A 25744-nucleotide genomic window follows, 5' to 3' on the forward strand; every position below is an offset into this window, starting at 1 on the left:
TGAGATGGCCAGTTGACTGTATTAAGGTAATTATCGTTTTACAGTAGTGACCATAGCAATCATGTGGTTACCATAGTTATCCTTATATAAACCAAAGCAATGATGGTTGACTTTTGTAAAAACCATATCATGAACAGCAGCACTGAGAACGCTGGCAGAAAACCTTTTTTTCTTCTTCTTGGTCCTTGTGACAATATGAAAGAAGTATATGAGTCACTCAGTCTCTCTGTACTCCTGACGATAGAACTTGTTTATTAGTATTTCAGTGTAGTGTTCTCAGCAGCAGGAGCCTCATGGCGGCGACAGCAGGGTGGCACTGTAAACAACCATCACACCTCTGTGTGTACAGAAGAGCTGATGTCAGCACAACTGAAAGTCTCCCTCCATCATGTAGCTACATGAGGCCCCAGCAGCATCCATCACTCCTCCTGCCGTCTCTACAGAGAGGAGCCTTGTCACCAGCAGAAAGCCTCCAGCAAAGTGGCCAAGAGAAATGTACATCATTTCGTGTTTGAACACCAAGCTTGGCCTTGATCGTCACTAATGTTCTCAGGTCTAAACAGTTTTTCATATGTTGATTTAATACACTCCAACACAATGCAATATGTATTAACCTTGTCGGAGCATGCCTTATTGAGAGTTCTCTTTGTTCTCCTTTGATGCATTAATTCAGCTCCGCGAAATACTGCGTGTATGAAATTATACACAGAGCCAAGACAAGCTGAAGTCACCCCACCTATAATCCATCCATCTTGTTGGCAGCCATCTGGCCATATTATTTTGGATAGGCTGAGGCGCACGCCTTGCTACGAAAGCGAGGACGTCTGACAACAAGCCATTCTTTGAACTGGAGAGTGACCCAACCGGCTGCGGGCCCCCTGATACCCGTAACAGGCCTTGTCGCCTGAAGTTGGTATTAAACAATAACTTGATGGATGATCCAGAACAGATGATATTATGATAAGACTGAAACCTAAATGGGAAAAGACAACAATAGATCTGTCAATAGTTGATCCCAAGCTCTGGGGGAACAGTTATAGAGAAACCTTTACTTGTGTCCTATTAGGCCGAAAAAAAGCTCAAATTGTCTGACAACAAGAAGCCCTGAGGATTTTAGGAAAAACCCTGATGTGTCTTATGTGAATCACAGTGTCAACATCAACATGGTGGATCGATACACATCAATATGAGAAGCAGTGTCAGAACAAAGACGTGGGTCATCTCAGCGAGCCATTTCCAGAGGAAGAAAAAAAAAATCAGATCACGAATTCACAGCTACAGCTTTGTGACATTGACTGCTCACCCAATCTCCATCTAAGAACCCCCCCCACCCCCCCCGAAATAAAAATGAGTGAGTGCCAGAGCTGGTGATGTCACTGGCCGCATTTGTCCCCCATCAGTGCGGGTAGCTGCTTCGACCAGGGGGCTGGGGCGTCCTTGAGACACTGTGATAGAGACACCCACCCCCCACCCCCTCACTGCTGATACCCTGCTCAGGCCCTCACTGCATCAGTGTCAGGAGCCCTGCAGGCAGGAAGCTAAAAAGGATGGCAGCCCCTTCCTTCCCTTCAAAGTGGAGACGAGCCTGGGCCATGGGAGCTGCTGACAGGAATTTGACCCCTGGACTGATGACATTATGTGAAGGGAAATTGTGATCAGTGTAATCTTGTCGCCTTTATTGACGATCTTGTATCTAAATTTATCAGCCACAGGAAATAAGGGGTTTGTTAAGCTCACACACAGACCTACTTTTGTTGTGTTTTTATTTGTGTGATGGTTTATTTGCAGTAACTGATCTGCCACCCTATTGTTCTTTTTAAAAAAAATGTTTTCTGCACAAAAAAGGAAAAAAAACTGTGAAGAAATCCTGTGTGCAGGCACAGCATGAGTAGTGAGTGATTCTATCTGATGCACTGCGAGCTGAGCGGCCCTCCCTCTGGGCAGTTCAGCCTTGCCTGACTAGGAGAGAGGGAAGAGCTTGTGTGCTAGCGTGCGTGCGTGCGTGCGTGCGTGTGTGTGCGTGTCGGGAGGGGAGACATTGTTCCTTGACGTCACCCCTCAGCCCAGCCTGCCGCTGCTCTCAAACACGTCTTTGTTATTCTTCCACCGGAGACCGGCCATCCGCAAAACATGGAGCCCCGCCCGTAGACCTGCTGGAGCGGGGCGCGTGTTGCAGAGGTTCACATGCACACACACTCACGCACACACGCAAGCACGCACCCCCCCACACCTTTACACACACAAACACGTGGGACTTGGTCAGTGAAATGTAAAACAAGTCAGAGCCAAAACGATTTTTAAAATATTAATATTACTTACGACAATCGATATTCCTATTGTTACCGCAATATATATTGTTTGTACTGTTAATACTGTTAATACCGTAATATTATTTTCTATTATAATCTAATAATAACATACCAGCATCGTCTATGATGATGATGATTATTATAAAACTATTATTAGAATAAGATTAGACTAATCTATTCGTATTATTAGATTATTGAGCTAACATGACAATATAATATTCTATTTTATTTTAAATAATATTTTATTTTTATTATTAGATTTATCACACATGAACACATGAAACAAATTAGAAAAATGATAATAATTATTAATTATATATTAATAATACAAATAATATTTCAAGTTTATTTTAATTGATTATTTGACTTAAACAGACAATTTTCATAATCGATTGTTTATATGATGAAGTGTTCAGCTTCTTAAATGTGAAGATTTTGTGCTTTTTTGTTGCCTAATATGGTATTAAATTGAATAGTTGGGTTTTGGAGACATTTTAAAACAAAATTTGGGGCTCTGGATAATTGCGATGAGCAGCTTATTTATTTATTTACTATTTTCTGGTATAATTAACGCGTTTTTGTTACATGTCTATATTATTTATTTGGTGTTATGGTTATACATAGGCTGGATGTGTACTCGAGGCATTTATTTATATTTTAAGTTTGTTTAACTTTATTTATAACTAATCATTTTAAAACCTATACAATCCTTAATACAATAAACAATTATTAAATGAACTAATAAGTACTGCTTTGATTATACAAGGCGGTATTGAAGCAACACGGCTGTAATGATCCAGAAGCAGACAATAGCTGGAGCTGTGAGCTGCAGTCCGCTCCAGTGTGAAACGTGCTGTTAGCAGCCCATTAGCGTGTACTTACACCTTTACACTCGGTGTCCTTCCGCGGGAATCTAGGTCGCATTTTCCTTCCCACCGCCGAGCACGGCTCTCTCTGGTAACTGAATAGCCAGTGTAATCTGACACTTCAACTTGCCGTGCTCTACGGTAGTTGATTCAGTCAGTCACTCACACCGTCTCCGGGGCTCTCACGTCGTCTTTGTGAAGTGGAGAGAGCGAGAGAGAGGAGCACCGTAAACACGAGGTTTGGAGAAACAATACGCGGATTTTGCCACTGAGGTCCGAGCTGAAAGTAAGTTTCGCGCCTGGTTATTTTTTGTTGCAAAGCGAGGTTTGAACGTGTGCGGGGTTTGCTCAAGATGGGATTTGCCTCCCGCTGGACAGATACTACCTGCTAACAATAGGGTGACCTCCTAGAAACCTTTAACAGCGGCTGGTGAACTCGTGTCAAAGGGGGCAGATTTCTGGTTGCGTGAGCGATAACAGAGAGCCTTTACGCGGCGTAACATCCAGGCTTGTGCTGGCTGCATATTGCATGTTTCTGCCTTGTGTAGACGAGTTGCGCTGGAGCGAAACAGCCAGTGTGTCTGCAGGATTATTCCATGATAGGTGCATGCATTTTGTAAAGACATTAGATCGGAATGTGCTACTGATTGCAGGTGTGTGTGTGTGTTTGTGTGGGTGAATGTCTCGTCTCGCTGGATCAGCTGATGACTCGGTTGATGCTAAACTGAGAATGTATGTCACTTAGCTAACAGTCAATAGTGTGCCTGGGCTTGTTGACTCCCTTCAAGGCTATTATCGGCTACCTGTTGTAATGCAATTAGCAGGCATGTCCACATGTTACTCTGCTATGTTCTGTTAAACAACACCATGTAATGCAACATTTGCCACCTTGACCTGCACTGATAACAGTGATTGTGTTGATTGGATCCTCTCATTCAAAGATCAGTGGCTCCCAATGTGCCAATGTGAGGTCATTTGGACCCTCAGGGACCCTTAGTGGGTCTCAAGTGGGCTCTCTAGTGAGCTGAGAAATGGTTCAGAGTGAATTTAATGCACTATTAGACAATGCTCAGGTGGGAGTGCAATACCAGTGTCCACTCTTTCCATTAATTTGCATGCACTGCAACGTTCACTGCACACCCACTCCTAATATTTTGATACACATTACACATGCTTTCCTTGACGTGAAACTGTCTAAATCCCTGATCAACACCAGCAGTACCACATTTTTAAGCACCTTCTGCAGGGGAGTGTGGATGAGCAGCTTGACTCAGCGCAGGCTTCAGACTCAAGTTTGGTGGACCCTCCCCGTAAAAATTCCTCCCATCTGGATGTGAGGCCAGCCGGGGCAGAGCGCAGCAGAGAGGGGGCTCCCAACAGGAGGAGGAGGAGATTGCCGCTCTTTCATTTCTGTGCACCCTGCTACAGGACAGCTAAACTTTGGGAGGGGATAAAAAAAACATTTTTAGTAAGGTGCTGAAGTTAAAAGGACAGTGATTAGCAGCAAATAGGCTAATTTCTGTTGTTATAGAGTTGTGTAGCTTATCTATAACCAGAGATATCTTACTGACTGTGCTATCCTGTTATCATAATGCAGGTAAGATAACAACAGATATTCTGTCACCACCTGCAGTAAACCAGTTATCGGTAGCACCTAAATGCTTTGTTTCCTGTGAAATCTGACACATTTTCACCTAAAAATGAATCCATATAGGCTTAACACAGTCAGTATTTATTGCAGGAGTATTGCATTGGATTGCAGGTGTTGATGTTATAGTGTCCACTCCCTGTATGTCGGTCTAAGAGAGCATGTAAATAGGCTTTTAGATGGGTGCACCCTCCAGTGTCTCCCTCCTTGGTAATTTAAATTGGTGATGTAATGAAATTGTTTCAGCAGCAACACTTGTCAGCCGCACCACATTAATTAGTGCTGTTTTTTTTTCTTCTGACAAAGCGAAGCAGCGTTAAGTCATCTCAGTAAAGCATGAAAAGGAGGCACGCTTGTTCAGAGTGGGTTACCTGATAAATTGTGAAAGAAAGAGGGCAAGGAATTAAAGCCATCTGCAACTGTTTGAAACTTGGAAGTGTGTGTGTTTGTGTGCGTGTGTGTGTGTGTGTGAGTTTTCTTTCCTTCTGTTGTCCCTCCTGGGGCCTCTCTGCAACCAGCCAGCCAGCCAGGCTGTGAGACAAGACAGAAGAGTGTCTGATTCACTAAACAGACTAAAGGCTCCAGTAGACTCACTTTGAAATCAAATTGGGACTGTTTAAGAAAGTGCTGGGTGCATGTGCAAGTATGCTCACTGAGACTGGATTGTCTGGACATAATGTGAAGGAAATGATGCCGGATGATGCTGGGAAAATAGTGCATTTGTAAACAAATACAGAAAGATAACACATGCACTGTCAGGGCTGCAGCTAAACATGAGGAAGAAGATGCATGTTTATATGCAACAGTATGTTTGTTCCTTAAACCAAACAAGGAAACAGAATGGGGAGAAAAATCTCAGTATTGGCCAGCATGGCTGTAAAATATTGGATATTTGTGTTAGTTCACAACAATCATTCAATCATTTTTAATAAATCAACAAGTTATATCACAAACCCAAGTGTCAGTTTCAAACACCTGCAGCTATTCTCCAAACTCTCCGGATGATTATTCACAGAAAGCAGTGCAGTAGTGAGTGGCTGCACCTTACTCCCTATCTTTGCACTCGTGAAGCACCAAGCTAATACTGATTAGAAGTATCTACAGCAAAAACAACTAATTACTTGTGTCTGAGTAATTAGCTTTTTGTTACTCAGCAATTTAGCAAGTTGCACCGTCTTTGCTGCTGTTTACTGTGTGTCGGCACAGCTGCAGCCGGCTAAGTGCTTAAAACCTGGCGAACGCTAATCAATGTTTTGACAGCCTGACATTTCGTCTGGCTGTTCATGTTAGTTTGAGCAGTGCTGTGAAATACTTGCTGCTTGCCTGCTCACTTGACATGGATTCTTAGTAGTCTGGTGTCTCGCCATCAGCCCGAACCCACCCACTCGTGTTCCGAGCAGAAGTCAGCCTTTGTTTCTGTCTCTCTCTCTCTTTCTGTCTCACTTGTGGTTCGACTTGGCAGCACTTTTCATCTAGACTGAGCCTTTGTTTTCAATGTGCCTATTTTGGTCTTTTAATAAGGAAAAACTTGTGTTGCCTCAGAGCATTTTAAAGACTAATTTTCAGAATAAGGGCTTAGAGGGAGTTACAACTTAAAATGCTCAGTTTGAGCTGAGGTTGTGCCCTCGTGTCAGACACTTAACTACTTCCTAAACCTTGTTGTAATTCTACCCATAAGTCTGCCGTTAAGCCCTCTTCAAGTTAAAATCTGGTAATTGCAGTGTATCTAATAAAGAGAAAATGAAGCACCCGGCAGATGTAACTCATCCGGCTGAATGACTGTGATGACATCAGTGTGGTACAAAGAGCCAAAAGTAAGCCAACATGAGGCACTGGGATAAGAAAACCTCAATGCCACATGCCTGTCACCACTGTCCTTCAAGCTACAAACCTTGCACTGTGGTTCAGCCTGTGGCTGGTTGCTTTAAACTCCTGAAGTGGCTGAGAAAGTCTGGAGAGGAATTGTGCATAACTCTGTTCTTGAGCAAGGCATTTAACCTCAAACGTGCAATTTTCTGCCACTAGGGGTCTCTCAATTAAAACAATAACAAAAGATTGAGCAATGCCGTTATTGCAGTCAGTTTCTCCAGGTTAGGAATTCTTCAGCATTCATCTATCAGGAGGTTGTTGCAGAACAGACCTGCTGACCTAAATTGGTAAAAACACTGAACAAAGCCATTAAGCGTTAAAAATCTGTGTTTTTCCAATGATGTTCTGTAGGTTGGCAGAGGAGCTGCTAATTGAGCTGCTGCTAGTTTGCTGAGCTTGTTTCTCAAATAATTTATGATACAGATGCCCGATGACTACTGGATAAAAATATAGTTAAAAATAACTAATATCTGAAGCGTGTGATAAAAATGTAGGTCAAAACTGGAGAAAAAGTTAATCTATGACTTCTGACACAGCTGATGCATGCTTTGGTTGATCCCAATATTTGGGATAATGTTAGTGCACAAATCCTGTTGTTTTGAAATTTGAAAAGTAGCAGCGAGCAGCATTGTTCGGTGACCAGTTGTAGAAAACTGTAGCTGTGCTGGACATCTATAAGGTGTGTGAAACAGGGCGGTGCTTTTTTTTTTTTTTAAAGATATTTTTTGGGCATTTTGTAGCTTTATTGAGAGAGAGAGAGATATTGAGAGTGAAAGGGAAGACAGAGGGGAAGACATGCGGGAAAGGGCTCCGAGCCGGATTCGAACCCGGGCCGCCCGCTTACGAGGACTGGGCCTCTGTGGTACGCGCTCTACCAGGTGTGCCACCGGGAACGCCCCACAGGGCGGTGCTTTTAAGGAACATTTGCACTCAGCAAAACCCTTCCTTGAATAAATATAGATTTTTAGAAAAGGCCTATTCTGGTTCTCACAAGACTTGAACTGAAGTTAAACTAGTTAACTGTGATTTTGCATTGAAATGATTATGTGTCAGTTGCGTTGCTGAAATATATCTGGTTAAGTGGCATAATACAGGCAAAAACATCAACTTAACTCCTGTTTCTGAAGAGCCGTCACTTCAACCTTGAGCTTTCCCACCATCAGGGAGACGCAGTCCTCTAAGTGCTTTTTTTTCTGAGACAAGAGAGTGAAACAGAGTGCAGAGAGGGGAGAAAGTGAAGAGAGAAGTTGCCGGCCCACCCCTGTCACCGCCTCATGCATGTTTGATTTGATGTTCTTTGAGAAACGAGTGCAGGGGACGTCACAATGGCCATGTCTCGTTCCCATCCGTCGAGAGGCTGGGGCCCTTGAATCATAAATGACACCCGGCCTCACCAGGAACAATATGAGAGTCGCAGCCCGCACAGGAGGAACAAAATGTTCCCTCTATCCATCCATCCATTCGCCCACCGCTGCCGCCTGCACTCAAGACTTCTCACCATCGCAAGCAATTACCCTCACTTTTTTTTTTACCGCTGATGAAATCCTCACAGAGTCTGTCTCAGCTCTGTGTTGTTGAGGCGGGGAGAGAAAGGGGTAGCGATAGGGAAGAAAAGAGATAGTATGTGTCTGAGTGAGTGGCGTTGGCGTGTGTCTGTTTGGCTTGTAAATCCTGTTTAAGCTAAACAAACTCATTGTCCTCATCCTCCAACTGCGCTCTCTGTGTGTGAGTTGTGTGTGCTCCCCCCCCCCCTCCTTTCTCCTCGTCTCTCTGCCTCTCCTTTTGAGTTGTAAGTACAGTCACTAATTAGTCCCCTCTCCCTCTTCATGCTGGGTCAGTGGGTTTACGGTTTCGGCACTGATCTGCTGTGTTTGCCTTGTCTCTCCTGATACCAGAGCATGCCTGCGAGCCAGCGCGGACTGTTGCCTCCTCCAAGAGGTCTTCACACCTTACACAGTGTCCCACATGGGTTCATTTGCCAGACAGCCACTCAGGACTGCGCTCGAGCTCGGTCTCGCTCTCGCTCTCATGCAGCTTGAGTTCATGCCAGGTATTAGATGAACCAGTCCAGCAAAGACCTGTACCTGCTGGGTTGAGTCAATAAGTTAAAACCTGTTATGTTTTGAAACAACTGCAATGCATTTTCAAGAGGATTCCAGATTACATGAATTCATTTCACACACCCTCCACGCAACAAATCGTCCCAGCTTAAAGCCCACAATAAATCTTTTTCTAAAGATAAAACGCCACATGCTGTGTTTATAATATCATTTGTGCTATAAACAGTCTCTTGTCTAGTCGGCACTGTTGTCTCTCTGAGTGTGCGCTGATGTTGATTTTCTGGTGGAGGTTGCGTGGGAGATGGAGAGTGATGGCAGAGATTCTCTGAAGGCGGTCGAATTGTCTCCAACATGGCCTCCAGGGATACATACTTCCTTGTTTTCTGACAAAGTAAATTAACTAGGATTTTACTAATGCAAAGGGACAGCATTTATTCTTTGCCTGCAATGTCAGTTATGAGGCGGAGAGGGAGTCGTGCACTATCTGCTCTCACATAACACTAATTCTTAAGCATGCATTGAGTGCAAAGGCTGAAATGTGGCAGAGATTGAATAGTATCTTTCATTAGCATTTGCAGAATGTATTAAAAAGGGTATTTTTGTGGATGAGGTTTCAGTGTTAAAGGTCCAGTGTAAAGTAATAAGTAATAATAAAGCAGGTGTCGGTGCTATATTAATACTGTGGAAGTCTCAAAAGTGAGAAATGCAACCAGCCTGTATTAAGAAACTGTGCCTTTAAATGAGTCGTAAGGACTTCCATAAGGTTGTGATGTCACAACTACACTATAGAGAGAAGGTGCTGTTTCAGTGCTGCTGCAGTTGTTCCCCGGCTGCAATGATGGTGAGGACTATTCCGAGTAGATGAATACAGGAATTTTCACACGGATAGTTTGAGAAGAAAGCATGGTAATATCTTCAATATGGTCAACATAATATGTTCCCTTTAAGGCAGGAGGGGGACGGCTGTACACTTCACTAGATGTTGATTTTTCAGTTGTGCTTTTAGTCTGTCAATGAAGCCAGCTGTGGTTGTTATTGAGAGCCCCTCAAATCATATTGGCATATAATCTTGAGCTCCACTGCCCTACTAAGACTGTTTTATTACCTCTTTTCAACATTGCTCAGTGACAGAAAAAGTCTATTACTTTGTGCAGCGTGATTGCCCGCTCCGTGCCCTCCCCTCGGTTTCGACACTGGCGGTTGAGCCAGGCGCTTTCCCAGGGTTCTAAGGACTGACATCCCTTTCATTTTCCCGCCTGGGCGGCTCAGATAAAGGGGCATATTTTAAACCTCTGTGTGGATACACCAACTGTAAAGAGAGACGTGCTGGTGGGCCGGGGCCAGGCTGCAGCATTAACTTCACAGAGAGAGAGAGGGATGGAGAAGTTATGGCTGTGATAAGGAGTGAAACAAATAAAGAAGTCGGCTTTATTAAACAGTGATCTCTGCAATTTATAATATATGGTTGGAAGTACTATAACTGGCTGCAGACCTGACTTTGCAAATATCACAAACATTATCTGCACTCGCGCTGCAGATAGCCCATCTCACTCATTTATCCCTGGTCTATTACAGGGGCAATGTGTTTTACCACTTTTTCTAATCTCCCTCTGTTACAAGTACGTCCTCCCAGCAAACCAAAGCCATGGTGGAAGCCGTCGTTTATCATATCAGTAATGAGACCAGGCTAATCGTGTGTATTCCGGAGACAGCAATGATACACTGCTTGGAGCTTGCCAGGGATCAGCCTCTAAACAATGTTTATCATTGTCTCCCAGGGCTCTTTAATTATCTGGCAAACATTATTGACAAAACAGCAAGAGTCCCTGTGTTTTATGATTTTAAAGGCATGCTGGGTTGCTTTTCACAAACATGTGCACTAGAGGGGAAATAAAGCAAAGATACTTTTGATTTTGTACGGCAAATAGAAACAAATCATAACAAATAGCGGTACTTTAACTTAAATATGTTGTATAAAAGTGTTTTGGAAAATTATGGGAGTTGAGTAAGGGCAGGAAGAAACAGTGGCTTTCAACAGCTCCATTTATTTTTGTACTTCCAGAAACATTGTTTAATGTCTCAGTGACAAGAAGAGGGATAGTCTGTACAGAAAATATGTCAAACTTGCTCCTGCTTTTTTGTTGAATCATGCTGAATCACTTTAATCCAGACTACTCATCTATATCTCATCTACAGTGAGATGGATCGCCATGGAATTACATACAGACACTCATGGCTCCCAGATGATGAATTCCAAAGACTTTGATGATCCTTTGACTTTTCTTCGAGTGCCCCCACGAGGTTGACCTTTTTGGTTTTGACTAAAATGTTTGATGGATTTCCATGAAATTTTGCTGCACACATTAAAGCCCCCCCTCTGGATAACTTGTAATCCCTTTGGTGATTCCCTGACTTTTCATGAAGCGTCACAATCGGGTCAAAATGTAAATGAGTCCAATACGTTTTACCAAATAAAAAATCTAACTAATGACATCTAATGACATTCCCATCAGCTGCAGCTGTACTTTGTGTTTAGTGCTAATTAGGAGATTTTAGCATGTGAAACTAACTTACACGTTATTGTAAACAGCGGTAGACTCTTTTGTTTCATTTTTAAGCAGAGGTGGGACCAAGTCTTTGCATTCAAGTCTCAAGTCAAGACAAACAAGTCCCAAACTTGGAGTTTTAAGTCCTAAACAATTCATGATAGAAATGATTGCTTTAAAAAGATTTAAATGTATTTTTTCAAACAATTTTATTAAAACAAGTGCAATGTATATATATGTGTATATATATATGTATATATCCTTCATTCAACCAGGTAAAAGTCTCGTTGAGATTAAAAAATCTCTTTTCCAAGAGAGACCTGGCCTAGAAAGCAGCATAAAAAGTGACAAGTTACAACATTTAAACACAGTTAACATAAACAATTAAATACAGCTATCACAACAACATTGAAGGAGCCTCAGTAGAAACTAAGGAGCAGTTACACTGACCAAGAGAAATTATTTCTTTATCCTCTTAGAATAGATTTAAATTGACCAATTGTGATCAACTCAGACAATTTCAATTCATTTTGCAGATTGTTCCATGATAAAGGTGCGGCGTAACTAATATTGCACTTTCATTGCATAGCATGGCTTAGGGGGAAGGAATCCAGTATTTTGAAGTCAAAAGGCTCAAGTCCAAGTGAAGTCACGAGTCATTGGTGTTCATGTCCAGGTTGAGTTGCAAGTCATTTTTGATTTTGTATAATCAAGTCTGAAGTAATTAAATTTGTGACTACAGTATGACTTGAGTTTAAGTCATGTGACCTGAGTCCACACCTATAATTAACGTATACCTCAATCAATACTTTTATTTGAAGTAATCACGTAAAGAACATTTTTATCTGAGTAACTTTTCCATTAAAAACATCCTAAATTTGTAATTTCAGTCCATTTTCCAGCAATGCAGCCAGCAGAACGAGGTAACGCAACATATTAAGAGCTCCACTGTGTCTGCTCCTATCCCAACAACTACCCATTACTTCCGATTACATACATTAGCAGCATCTAATACGGTTATTACACATCTCAGCCATATTGCTTTCAGGTCCATCCTGTAACCTTTACTTGGCTCCCCCGATGGGAGCTGAGTGGACGCTGAATGGCATGTGTTGACATTGTTAAAGATACACGTGAGGACATCACACGTTTCATGTCTGACTCATATATTTGGAGGAGGAGGAGGTGGAGGAGGGGGGTTGCCATACCACAGCCCAACCTGCAACGTCTTGAGGCTGTTGCTCAACTTGTGTGGCTGCAGCTTGAATGGAGAAATGTCTGAATGGATAAGTCTGCGGCAGTTAGCGATGGTCAACAGCAGCAGCAGCAGGAATAACAACAACAGCAGACAGACATGGCTGTGAGATATGAATTGGAGCCAAACAGTATGTTGCCGACCCTCACACATTTATATACACACACACACACACACCCCCCCATCCTCCTTTTCTTGTCATGTCTCTGTACTCACGTCTCCCTTGAAATCAAATCAACATGATTGTATAACAAGAGAGGAGGTGTGTCTTATTGATGGTTGCATGAAATCACCTTTGCTCTGCTGTGTTTTTGTGCGTGTGTGCATGTTGCCATGAAATGTGTGTGTGTGAGAGAGAGCAGGAGAGGGAGGGAGGTGGGGGTAGCAGCAGCGGTGGCTTGGGGTGAGGTCCTGCCCTGATTTTCTCTGGAATTCCTTTGTTTTTGGAAGCCAGAAAGGGGGAAACTGAATCTGCGTAGCCCGAGGGTCTCTGCTCCTTGAGAATTCTCCGCACACATCTCTCTGCCGCCAGCTCTGATGGTTTTAGGGGTGGCTCTGTTTTCAAAGCTCGGAACAGCCAAGGTGTTTTTCACCTTCCAGAAAAAGGAGCGAGGAGGGGAAAAAAATGATGACTGCACCAGGCAAAGCGTCTCAGGCCTGGAGGGACTGATGCTACTCAAACATAAATTTGCTCCATACTTCAGGGCTGCGGAAATGAAAGTCAAATGTAGATCCTGTCACTCAGTGCACAAAAGATACCTTCTTATGAATATGGATGGAAAATACAAGGAGAAAGAGCACTTTCTGTATTCAAAAAGTAGTAATAATGAAAAGTGTGGAGCAATGACTTCCTAATGTTTTCCATTTTTAATGATCCTCCTTTGCAATTAATAAGTGTTTTTAGTAATATTTCATGGCCACTGGAAGGGCCAAGGCTGCTGCAGAAATGTTGTCAGCTCTTCCTGCAAAATTTCACTTCACATTCATGCCTCATTAAGTCTGATAAACCTTGGGTAATGGTGTTAAAATTGTACAAAGGTATCTCCGTTTACTCCGTGCCACAAGTTTTCCGTGACCAGATCCTTATCTGGGGGGCTGTCGCTTTAAGTAACTAACTTCCACAAAGCAGAGCTTTTCCCTCTCGTTTGAAGGGGGCTCGTGTTGAGTGAGGGTGGGGGGGGTGGGGGTTGAATAGGCTGGTTGCCTGCCTCCATTGAGACAGTCTCATTATTCGCTGTCCCCTGGAACAGGCGGGAGTGGGGGGCTCGAGAGAGGGGAGGTGGCAGAGGAAAGGGGAAGAGGAGAAGGGCTAGGAGGTCTGCTGGTCACGTGAGCAGTGATGGTGTTCGTGCTGGTCCCTTTCAGGCTGTCACAGTAAATCTGTTTGACTTGTCACTTTGTAAATCATTACGAAGGCTAAAAGCCTCTCTATTGGATTGTGGTGGAAGGGGGGAGGCTGCAGGTTTCCTTTGTGCCTTCTTGACGATGATGGTAATCAAGTTTGTTTCTGGCCATCCTGCTGTGAGGCTATAATTAGCTCTCTTCTTCTCTCTTCTCATCTTCTTTTTTGCGTGTTGCTCCTCAAAGCAAAAGTAGAGCTGGAGAGTCACTGTGCAGAGGTCATATGTTGAGTTTTGTGTAAAAGCATCAGTGGTTTCTGAACAGTCTCTTCTGTAGTTTTATCAGCCTTTCTACTGTAGATCCAGACAGAGCTTGTGTGTTTTTCTGCAGAAGTTCATTATTCAGTGCCTCTGCCTGTGCTGAACTGGTTTTTAAAAAGAGCACTAATGGTGATATAGTGCATGTGAGGTCTCCTGTCTGTCCCTCGGGTGAGGCAGGGAGAGAGTGACAGCTAGAGGTATGTCTAAACTTGCAGTGTCACTTTCTGACCAAACTGGTTGCTGTCTGACAGAAACATGACAGAGTAGATCTCGTCTGCGTGCTGTGACGTTTGATTTCCGACGGCAAATTCTCCCCTCCTTCCGTTATTCCTCTCCCTCTCTTCCATGCCATCTATCTTCTCCTCTGTGCTCACCCTGTTCTCTCCCTTTTTGCTTGCCCCCCTCTTACTTTGGTGTGTTTGCCAGCAGCACTCATGCCTGGAACAGAGCGCCAGGGCAGACATCTGTCGCACTGTGTCCCTGATCTGATCTGTGGCTCGAAGCATCGGGGTCATGAAGAGTAGCAGCCGCCCGTCCAGATATCGTCGGAGACAATCTGAGAGCTCTATCTCTGTGTTTTGGTCTTCCTGCGCCTCTATGTTTCCCCATCTCTTTCATTAACATTCACATTGCGCACAGCCGCACACACACCAGGGTATTAAGCTGTTGTCTCTCTGTGGAGCGTCTGTCTTTTGGACTGTGTAAGTCAAACGGGGCTGGCAGTGTCCCATGTCTTCCTGATAAAGCTCTTTCTTAGACTCACAGGTGCAGAGAGCAGAGCCAAACGTCGGTTTTATCAGGCTGTTCGTCAGCTGCGATGATGTGCAGTTGATCTGAAAGGAGGATTTTGACAGTTAAACTGGATCTTTGTGCCTGGGGCAGCGCCATTAATGACAAAACCAATGACAGAATGAATAAAAGGGGCGTTAATTGCGGCTGTTCGCTTGTGTTAGACAGAGTGTAACTGTGGATTGACATACACAGAGTCTGCCAAGTTTGATACTTCGCATACCTTCTTGAGAGATTAATGGCTGTGTATTGATCCCGCTCAGAGTTTTGACATTTATTGGTGTTGCAGTGGCAGCTTTTTCCTCAAAACAGGTGAGTTCATGCCAAGTGACAAGACTGGTAAATGCTCAGCTTGGATGTTTATGGGAAAATGGGAAATGCTGAAGAGGATGCAGCATTTTTTTAACACTCTCTGATGGATTTCCTGGCTTCTAGGCTGCCATTTGTTTCTGCTCATGTCACTAAATAATTAACCTTAACTTGCAGGGACTTGAAACTTGATTGAGAAAGCTAATCCATCACACTGTGTACAGTATTATGTTGCCCTTAAGTTATACTATCTGAACGTAGAAGCGCAGTTGACAGCAGAGAGTGAAAACTTGTTCTGCTGGTGTATTTGAAGATGCTACAACATCAGAGATTTGAGAGAAACCTTGTAAAGCAAGAAACAACTAAATTCACCTGCTCCTCTTTTACATCCATGTTTACTCACTTGCCTTTCTGATTTGATTTCCTGACAACACAGCTTGTCAGCCCAAAGCTTTTCAGCATTCGACTGTCAGCTCTCAGATGTCGGAGAGTTTTGAAAATGGTTTCTGGTTGCAAACAAGATACTGCACAATTGTGGAGCAACTTTGATGGAAAAAGGCGTAAAGGTGACAGGAACTGTCTTAAATAAGTTTTTACTCCCTCTTAAGTTGATTTTCAAGTTGAGTGAAAGGAAAACTCTATAAACAACTTAAAAATGGTTGTTGAAAATTTAACAAGTGACTCAACATGCAAAACCAACAGCTGCAGTTAAACATGAAAAAAAGAGTTTAAAAAGTTCAATAAAAGGAAATTCAAGAACCATATGCAGTTAATAATGACCAATATGCTCTGCTATGCTACATATTGTTTGACATTATGTGCAAGTTAAGGATAATATATGTTGCATGATGCTACATTTGCACAGTCCTTGCAAATGTTGCACACATTACATGGCCATCAGTGTACCTCTGTGGTTTATTGCCCCCAAGCAGCTTTGAATCAGTGAAAAAATCTGAGATTTGGCCAGTGATTCAGAGGTCTTAAAACATGCAACAAAACCAACCGGTATGGTCCTTTAAGATAAAGCGGTTTGATGAACTCAAAGCCTCAGGAATACTTTACAAAGCTCCTGAGTCACTGAATCTGAAGCTGCTTTGATTCAGCTCATCTCATGTGAGTCAGCAGAGTTACAAAGTAAAAGGCTAGCATGTGTGACGAGCAGATTAGTCCTCTTTATGACGCCCGTCCCCTGTCAAAAAGAATATCTTAACATCTTGTTTACTTAGTATAAATCTCTGAGATGGAAATCAGGCCCAGATTAGATAAATGGCAGACACGGCTGTTATCTTTTGAAAGGTAATTGACCTGTGACACTTAGTTGGCAGGAGCCCAAGCCCATGATGGCTCCATGATCTGAATGTAAAACGCTTTGTTAAGTGCACTGAATATAAGTTTGAAAATAGATGTTTACATATGATCATTTCATCATACTATGTAAGGTAATATAAGGTTTATATTTACTGTATAGACCAGCCCTTCAGCAGGTCTGCTGCACTGTTATAAGATTAGAACAGCTCGTAAGACCAGACAAACCTGCGGCCAATGTACATTTAAAGACATTCAAAAAACTGCAAATTTTAGAACACTAAGCAAATATTAGCTGGCTGGCTCTGTGCATTAATTCTGTTCACTTACAGTACAGTATCCAGGGCTCACAGTGTGCTTACACTGTATAAATCATTCTTTAATATGTTTGTCCTCTATAACACCCATTCACCTTGGCATATCTTATTGTACACTGTCTTAATGTATCTCATTACATTATCTCATTAGTCTTTGTACAGTTCTCAATAGAATATATGTCACAAAGGATCATCAAATTATGGCATTTAATCAATGTTTAGGTCATCGTCTCATTTAAAAAACAATCTGGATTGTACCTTTATAGCTTCCATAGGTTTATATTGACTATGACTAGCAATTGTATTATTTACAATCAGTCTGTCCATTTTTAATCAATAGATTTAATCATCTCATCTAAGAAATTATTGAGATAACTCAACGCTCACCCCAATTCCCCAGAGCTTAACATGATTTCTTCAAGTTGCTTGTTTTGCTCCGAACCCCAAAGTTTCAAAAGATGTAAAACACAGAAAAGCAACACATCGTCATCATGAGATACATTTTTTTAATTGTTAAACTAAGCTAGTAAACATACGCTTATAACTTCAGTCATAACTTAAGTATGTATGCTTTGTCATTGTGAGCATGCTGTTGTTAGCTTTTAGCTCAAAGCACTATGTTGTGTCACAGTGAAAAACTTTTCTGTCAGTCAATTAATTAGCAACGGATGATTCCGGCACTACATGTCAGCATGACTCTCTGTCTCTGTTTAAATGAAAGCGGAGCCTCGTGTGTGTCCTAAATCCAGATGCATCCTGCACACTTTTGCACCTCAACTCTTCAAACTAGAAGAATCCCCTTAGTGTCCTCTCTGTGCGCCTGTTATGCAGCAGCCTGGAAAAGGTGTTTTATACTGATGACAGGCAAGGTCGGACCAGTGAAACAGGACAGTGCGAGTGTGGGGTGGAGTGAGAGGGAGGGAGGGAATGAGGTGGACGGGAGGCAGAAGGAGGAAGGGAGGGAGAGAAAGTGAAAGAGAGTGCCACTGCAGCTCTCCCGGTGTACCACCCGCTTCTCAGCTGCAGCTACAAATCAAACAGAACCGAGTCGCTGCTGGCACTGCGCCACAACACTGATCACTGGCGCACAGAACACTGTCAAAACCATCTTGATGGGTAATTAGGAATACTCTATCATCTCTGCTATCACTTAGCTGCATAGTGCAGTTTGAGCGTGATGTGTATGTGGCATCTGTGGGATTGTCGGAGAAGATGCTGCAGTGACAGAAGCACATTTTACACAATGAAACCCCAGCTGGGTGGTAGACTTTGAGATAAAAGGATCTTGGCTGATCCCTTAAAGTCAGTCCAAAGCAGTTAACTGTAGCTGGTGTGTGTGTGTGTGTCTTTACGTGCAGCACTGTGCATAACCTTGTGGTTGTTTTAAAGGGTAACATCAGTGTAACGACTCTTTGTGAGTGTCGCTGATGCACATCGCGTCCTGTATGACTTTGACCGGGCAGGCCTTGCAGCTTCACAGAGCAGAGCGAGCCGGATAGAAAGATCGAGCTCTGCATATATACGGCAAAAGGAGAATGAAGTTAAAGACGCTGGTTGGCAGGCTGTTTCTCCCCCCTGTGATTTAAACATTTAGAATTTTCCCATTAACCCTCATCACTCACAGGAAGACCTCAGCTAAAATGCCTACTTTTACACTTACGCCGTGAACAATTTTGCAATTTGTGCTGTTATTATCCTAATTTGCGCCAGTGAAAATGAGAGAAAGGGAGAGCACATTGTGTGCCCTTTGATTAAGTGGGATGTTTGAATGTGGGCCCTCCACCTTCAAGAGAGATTTGATACTTGAGGGGTTGAAGTGTTTTTGATGGAAACTCCATTAATGATTGATAACAGGAGGAGAGCGGTTAAAAATCTCCCTGCTCCAGCACCATCAATTATTAAAATCTCTCTCCTTGCATTTTGGTGGCACATAAAATATCAGTCACCATCTTGAGATCTTGAGTTGATAATATCCGTCAAAGGAATTAGGGCTTTGTATTGATTTCTCAAAGCGTTCTGCAACCGGGGGCTCGTGTTGTTGTGCATTTTTGAAGGTGGTGCTTGCAACAGATTGCAACAATTAGCATCAGCTTGTTGTTTATCTGTTCTCATCAAAGGAAAGTGTTTCAAGACTTCTAAGACATAATTTATAAAATTCTCATTGATATTATCATAGGTTTATGTTTTATTAATCAAATGAAAATATGTCTAGAACGAAAATAGCTTGGCTAAGTTTAGATATTAGCTTCGACATTTTGATCCAGCGCGAAAAAATGCAACAAATTGATGCATACTGTGGTGCCAAATAAACTTGATATAACTTATAACAGTTCCTCTTCCCCGCAGCTTCAGGTTTTCTGCAAAAACACAGCTCCTCTCCTACATTTATCTCGAGATGGTTGTGTGCCACACAATATCTAATTTAATAGCTCGAAGGATCCAGCCTGTCTTCATGCTGAGAATCTCTCTCTCACACACACGGCACATGTCGAGTATGATGTTGAGGGACTGAGTGGATGTTTGAAGTGATGCTGGAGATTCGTGTCAGCCAGTGTATGAGTGCGTGTCAGCGCAGCAGTAGAAGTTCTCCGGAGCCGAGCGCTGATTTGAGCTGCATCGAGATGAGCTGACAGGCCAGCAGCAGGCTTCTCTGTGTCATCGCCAAGGTTCCCGTCAGCCCTTGCAGAGGGAATTCTCTCAGAAAGCACCGCTGTATTCCTGAACACGGGAGACCTGATTAAGTCTTTATACTGCATGTGGCGTCCGGCCACTCTGCTCAAAGTGCTCCAAGGCTGCTTCAAGGCACGCGAGAGTAGATGTTTTCATGACGCTTCAATCGGTTGAGGAGCCCTTTCAGAGGGTAATGATTATTGGCTCACATAAGCACAGTGCCTGGGAGCATTTCCATTTCACCATGCTGCTCTTTCTTTGTGTCATCTGAGTGACACCTTCATTTACTGGTGTCAATATTCGAGTTATTCATTGACTACAAATGGAGTCCTGCAACACTGTCTGTGCATTTTTCTGTTCCTTTCAGTAACCTTGCTCTTAAGACGAGCTGAGAAAAATACTCTTTGAGATATGAAATGTGCATCAAGATGAAAGGACGTAAAGATAGAGGGGACAATAAATGAACAGAAACGTCAATAAAGTGATGCTCCTATCTGCGCCCTCATCGGCGTGTTGCGCCACTGCAGCGAGGCACCGTGTGCTGCCCATCTAGTGTCAACAGCCAGTTTATTTACATAAGCTGCTTCCCGTCGGCCACGGCTTCTGTCCTGAGAGCGCCAGGAGCCGCGATGGTGAGGCGGTGTGATTAGATTTACAGATGGAGATTAATGTGAACAGAGGTAATAGCACAAAGGCATAAATCACAAAGAAGAGGCTGGAAGCACTGTGCTTGACCTTTTTGAATGGTGATAATGATGCTGGAGTCAGATACGCTCCTACTGGGGGCTGCATGCCCGAGTTTAGACTGCGCTGTCATAAATGCGAAATGTGCGTGTGTGTGTGTGCGGAGGGGGGTTAATAGGTGAGGGCAGTCAAGATTGAAGTGCATGTAGATGAAAGTGACAGCATGTATGAAGCTGTCAGAACATTACACGCTACAAAACGCACACACACACACACACACACAGAGCGACAGGCTAATACCTAGCGCTCAGGCTCTTTCTTTAAGTGGGAAGTGAAACCTGTCCGTCCGTTTGTCCGTCTTCCTGTCTGTCCTCGCGCCGCAGAGCATCAGCAGGGTTATTAGAAGAGTCCTATGGCTGCCACTGATAAGGCCTGTATGGGTGCTGCCACTGACAGCGCTGCCTGCCTGCGCGGCAAACACAAGTGGCCTGGCTGGGGGATTACTGCCTGCTGCCATTTCTGCTGATGCCTTTCTTTATGTTATCCTCTCCAGTCAGATGTGCTGCATTTGAATAACTTGGCTGATGTTGTAGAAATTGAACTCCTCGAAATCTCCACCTGCATACAAATGAAGGCGCGCGGACACGCACATTTCGACGGTTTATTAGCCTCCCTGTCTCCCTCTTTTCTTTCTTCCTGCTAGTGGCCACAACTGGTTATTTACATGCTCTGTCACTTACTGGGAGGAGTGATGCTGATGGGTTAGGAGGCTCACTAATCCACTCTGCCGCTGTCATTAGAGAGAAGCAAACAGACTATTACCACCTCCTCCTCCTCTTTCTGCTCATCATAAGCCTGCCTGAAAACCACACACACACACACACACTTGCACGTGCACGCACACAGCTGTGATGGAGAGTGCCTCTTGTTTCTTTAGCGCTACTGAGTGGAGCCCTGCTTTGGTAATTGATCCTGTTTGGTACATGGGGAGGGGAGTGAGACAGAGAGAGAGAAAGAGAGAGAGGGAGGCCCTAAGTGTTGTCAGTTTGCTGCATTAATTTTTCAACCGTGGCCAGTGAGGCTGGAGGGACGGAGGAGGGGCCCACCGCAGAGCTCGCTCAGAGGAACCACGCTGTACCTAATGCTGCTTTGTCTGCCTACTGTAGCTGTTTATTGGTGCTCATTCTAAAAATAAGCCCCTTTCTGTGAGACTCAATCATGATTCAACTGATTCGTCTACTCGGTCCCAGCCTCCTGCTGATGACATATTTGTTTTGCTCTGTCTCCTCTTCCGCCGCTCAAAAATAGCCTTCTGGTGGTTGTGTGACTTGTGCCTTTTTGTCTGGCTGTTTGTGCCTTCTCATGGCGTACAGTATGTGCTGCTGATAATAGACAGACCTCACTCTGTGCTTTTTGATCCCAGCTCTGGGCTCTGGCCGCTGACTCACTGATGATGTCACCAAGCCAGCTGAGACGAAGCAGAAAGATATGAAGCCTGTAGTAGAAAGTGCTGCTATTACTACAGTTTTCTTCACAGTTCTCCCTCTACTCAGGCTCTGTGTCAAAATACTCCTTTCCTATAATTAGTACCAATGTTCTCACAATGCCGGTCAGTGGCTAGAAAAGATACTGCCGCTGAGTGATTTCTATGTCCGTCAGAGCCACGTTAGCGAACACTTCCAATGAGTCATTAAGAGGCGCTCACAGCCACAAAAGACGTCACTGCTGACATTTGTTGCAGATATGAGTCATAATTTCTTGCTTTTTATTTAATACTTCCTAAGCAATTTGTGCGTGACACATTTCATTTACCATCCCTAATGCTTGTATTCTGCTGGGTGATAAAGTGAAGTAGCCGCGCAGCAGCTCGCAGCTCCTCACAAATGTCATGCAAAGTAACTAAAAATGCTTTGTGGTGATGCAGGATGTGAAGCGCATCACTGTGGGAGACAAGTGCCTACAGGCTACGCAGGAGTTAAGTCATGATCAGTGGAGATTCAGCACCCACAGTACAGGAAGGATGGGTCACATGAAGAGGACTGATCTTCCCACAGAGATTAATAAACTCTAACTTCTATTTACTTGGCAAACCACATTTTGTCCCTTTTTGATTCAAGAGATCATCTTCAGACAAAGTCCACACTGATGTTGATATAAGACTTTTTTTAAGCACAATTTGTACTAATCATGGTCACATTTGTACATCATAATTAGAATTTTTTCATATTTATTTGTAAATCGACTTTAGTAAGGCTACATTATAGTTGTATGACAGTTGAAAAATGTAATTTAGATAAACTTGTATTGTGTGATTGGGTGAAAATGCTTTGAAATTGAATAACACAGGATGCAATAAATGAGCGTCCCGACTTCTTTAACAGAAAAAGCATTGCAGACAGTCCTGAAAGCAATATTCAGACATAACTAGGGCTGTAGCAAATGTCATTAACCTTTATTTAATTCAAAGATTCTATTGAGGCTTTCAGATGAAGCCTCAAATGTATGCTGTCATCTCTTATGATGTCATCACCCTAAAAGAATAAAAAAACCTATAACCAAATCCTCAATTTGAATAAAGTGATTCATCAGTTTAAATGAGTTAGTGTTTTTTCTTTAATGAATAGTTAGTTATATAAATGTAATTCATGGTGTTGTTGGATTGTTGCTGGACTGCTCTGTTAATTACTACACATGTATCCTTTTTGTGTGCGTCAAGTGGGAAAGCAAACTATTTTTCACCTCAATGAAAATATTGTTTTTGAAAGACTAAGCGCCAACAAATATGGATTGAAGCTTTATATTTATTAGGATGTATATTTTGGGGAATTATTAGATCTCTTTTTCAATTAATTTTAACTTTTGGACTTTACAATGAGTTCTTGGAAATGTTTGGATCACATAAGTCAGAAATGATTCTCAGCAGCCACCGCTTAGATAATTCTACAAATAATATCATACTAATAACATTAGTGTAGTCTGATCTTCATCTGCAAACAGAATGAACAGACACGCAAAAGTAAAACAAAAAAGCTGCACAGAATTCTCAAATGAAGCTTCCAAGCTTTGAAATTCAACAGCCCGAGACACAACCATGTCCTCCATTTCTGTAAAAGTCTTATAAAAAGCCCAGCCTCTTGGCTATCTGTGTGATGTGACGAAAGTGTTCTCGGAAAGCACCGATTTGTACACAAGATCAAACTTTTTGGAAAAGATCTGTGAGATTTGTGTTAATGAAACAAAGAGAAAAAGAAGTGTATTTGCATTGTTGTGAACAAAAACACAAAAAGGTTCTAAAGAAAATTATGTATCAACAAGGTAATAATATTGTTGGGTAACATCACACAACTAACTGTTGTTTACCCTTTAAACCTGGCCATCAACGTGACAGCATACCCAGCATTACAAAAGGCAGGGCTGGGCCAGAGATGAACTGTGTGATTTGCAGCCTTTGTCAGGTCACACAGGTGAGAGTCCTTTCTTTACCTCCCTCTGTTTTGTCCCATCCAACAGGTGTGTTTTCTCTCTCAGGTCTGATTCCTCTCCACCACCCGCCAGTTTAGCTAGCCAGGACAGGCCTTCTTCCACTCCAAAACCATGATTGCATTCTTGAGCTATTCCACCCCCTCCTTCAGAACAAGAGCCCTTTCGCATCTCTCTCCCTTTCAAGTAGAGGCTGCCGGCCGCGTTTCCCCTTTGAAGATGTAATCTTGGAAAACACAGAGACATCTCTGGGATTATCTTAAATGTCTTCAGTATGTCAACAGCCTAGCCCTGTTGCTGTTGAGGTTGTTGAGCAGCGCAGGCTGTTTAAAGGGTTGACTGTGATGACAGCCAAGGAAACTGCCTCATCACACAGGTAATCACAGGGTCAACTCCGCCGACTCCATTCAGGGCCAAACTCCCACTGTTAAAACTGGATGATAACAGACACAATGAAATGATGTATTTCCCCATGTAGCAAGGCTGTGTTTTCAATTGAAGGTAATAGCAGGCAGCGGAGCGCTCAATAACAGATGGTGCTGGTAGGTGAGGTTCATTTATGTCATGGCATTTTCCAAAATGTTTTGAAAATCCAAACGGTGCAACATCTTAACTAAGCATACACAATAAGATGAGAAGCATCATTGAGCAGTCACAAGAGGGAGAGTTACTATACACCAAATTAGAGGCACATAAGTGGGCGCTCCTTGAAAAGGATCTTGACTTTGTAATCATATCAGATGTTATCGGGAGGAGATTTTAGGAAGGGTAAGTGCTTGGAAACTAAATCAGAGAGAAGCTGCCTAGGGAACACGTTGTTATCATAATTACCTGCTGAGCGATGACTGCAGAACCGGTGTTGATGTTGACGCCGAGCCGCCCTCTTCTCTCTCTCCGACAAGGCTGTCTTGTGTGGGCTGCTGCCTGCTTCGACATCTCTTTGTGCTCTGTACTATGAGTGTTTTCTTTCTTTCTTTTTTTTTCTTCTTCTTTTCAGCCAGGAACACACACTGCAGGCCAAAAACGCAAATATTGTTTTGGTGAGATCTGGCTCGGAGATCCGGGACGGACTTGCGTCAGAGTGTACGTGCGGGCGCTGGCAGGCTCTGGGGTTGCTCCCGGGAGCCGAGGCAAACCGGAGACCTCATCTTCTCCCTTTCAAACAACAACCTGCTCCTGCCGGCGCACGGAGGGGGGGGGGGGGGCAAAATCACACTGCATGGGTTTTTTATTACAAATGTGTTTGAATGAAATGCAGCCCCTGCCTCCTTGCTGTTGGCATTTAAATGGGAGGAAATAACAGATGATGATATCAGAGCGGGAGAGAGTGAAGGAGAGGGGGAGACCACTCAAGGAGGAGAAACACTTGACCTGTTTGTTTTGGGAAAATGGTATTCCTCTGCTAATTTCCTCCTGATAAGTATCTGACAGCTCATAGTAAAGTGTTTTATCTTGGCTAGAGGGAAATGGCTTCTCTCACTCACAGTGCCAATCGATTTCAGAGTCTCTGCTGCTTTAAATTGCATTCTCTGGTCTTTAGAGTTCTTCTATTTGCATAGAGGTAATCAATTACATATATTAGCTTACCGCTTTTAGCTTAACATGGACTTTCTCCTTCCTTGCACCACCCCTGCTCGCTTCTCCTTCCCTCTCCAGACGCTGCTGCAAATTCTCGCTCCCTCCTCTTCCACCTAACATCATTGACTGCTGTTTGCCGTGTTGGGGGGCATTGATTTTTACTGCTCTGCCTCTCTCTCTGGTTTAACAGTTGATGAGTTGTGTTAAGACGCCCAGGGACAGCCCTGCCTGTTTTAAGGAGATGAGGTTGGCTTTTATAGCTCCTCTGCTTCCTCAGCCTCGGATGATAAGGTGTGTGTACACGTGCACGTGTGAGTGAGTGTCTGCATGAGTGGAGCAGCCGCTTGAGACTAGGATTCCCCCCAGGAAGCTAAAGTAAACGTTGCGGTGTTAAGGGC

At 43.3% G+C, this 25744-nt stretch overlaps 1 protein-coding gene across 2 annotated transcripts in view; it reads left to right on the forward strand.

The window, feature by feature from the left end:
• The first annotated feature begins 3371 nt into the window (after positions 1–3371).
• The window catches only part of zmiz1a (zinc finger, MIZ-type containing 1a), a 108241-nt gene continuing 85868 nt past the window's right edge, over positions 3372–25744 (forward strand). For both annotated transcript variants that reach the window (XM_059359072.1, XM_059359074.1), the window contains exon 1: positions 3372–3461. The gene's annotated coding sequence lies outside the window, so the exon portion shown is untranslated. The remainder of the gene's footprint in view (positions 3462–25744) is intronic.

The sequence above is a fragment of the Centropristis striata genome, chromosome 20 (genome assembly GCF_030273125.1).
Source record: "Centropristis striata isolate RG_2023a ecotype Rhode Island chromosome 20, C.striata_1.0, whole genome shotgun sequence".
In the NCBI taxonomy this organism is placed as follows: Eukaryota; Metazoa; Chordata; class Actinopteri; order Perciformes; family Serranidae; genus Centropristis; species Centropristis striata.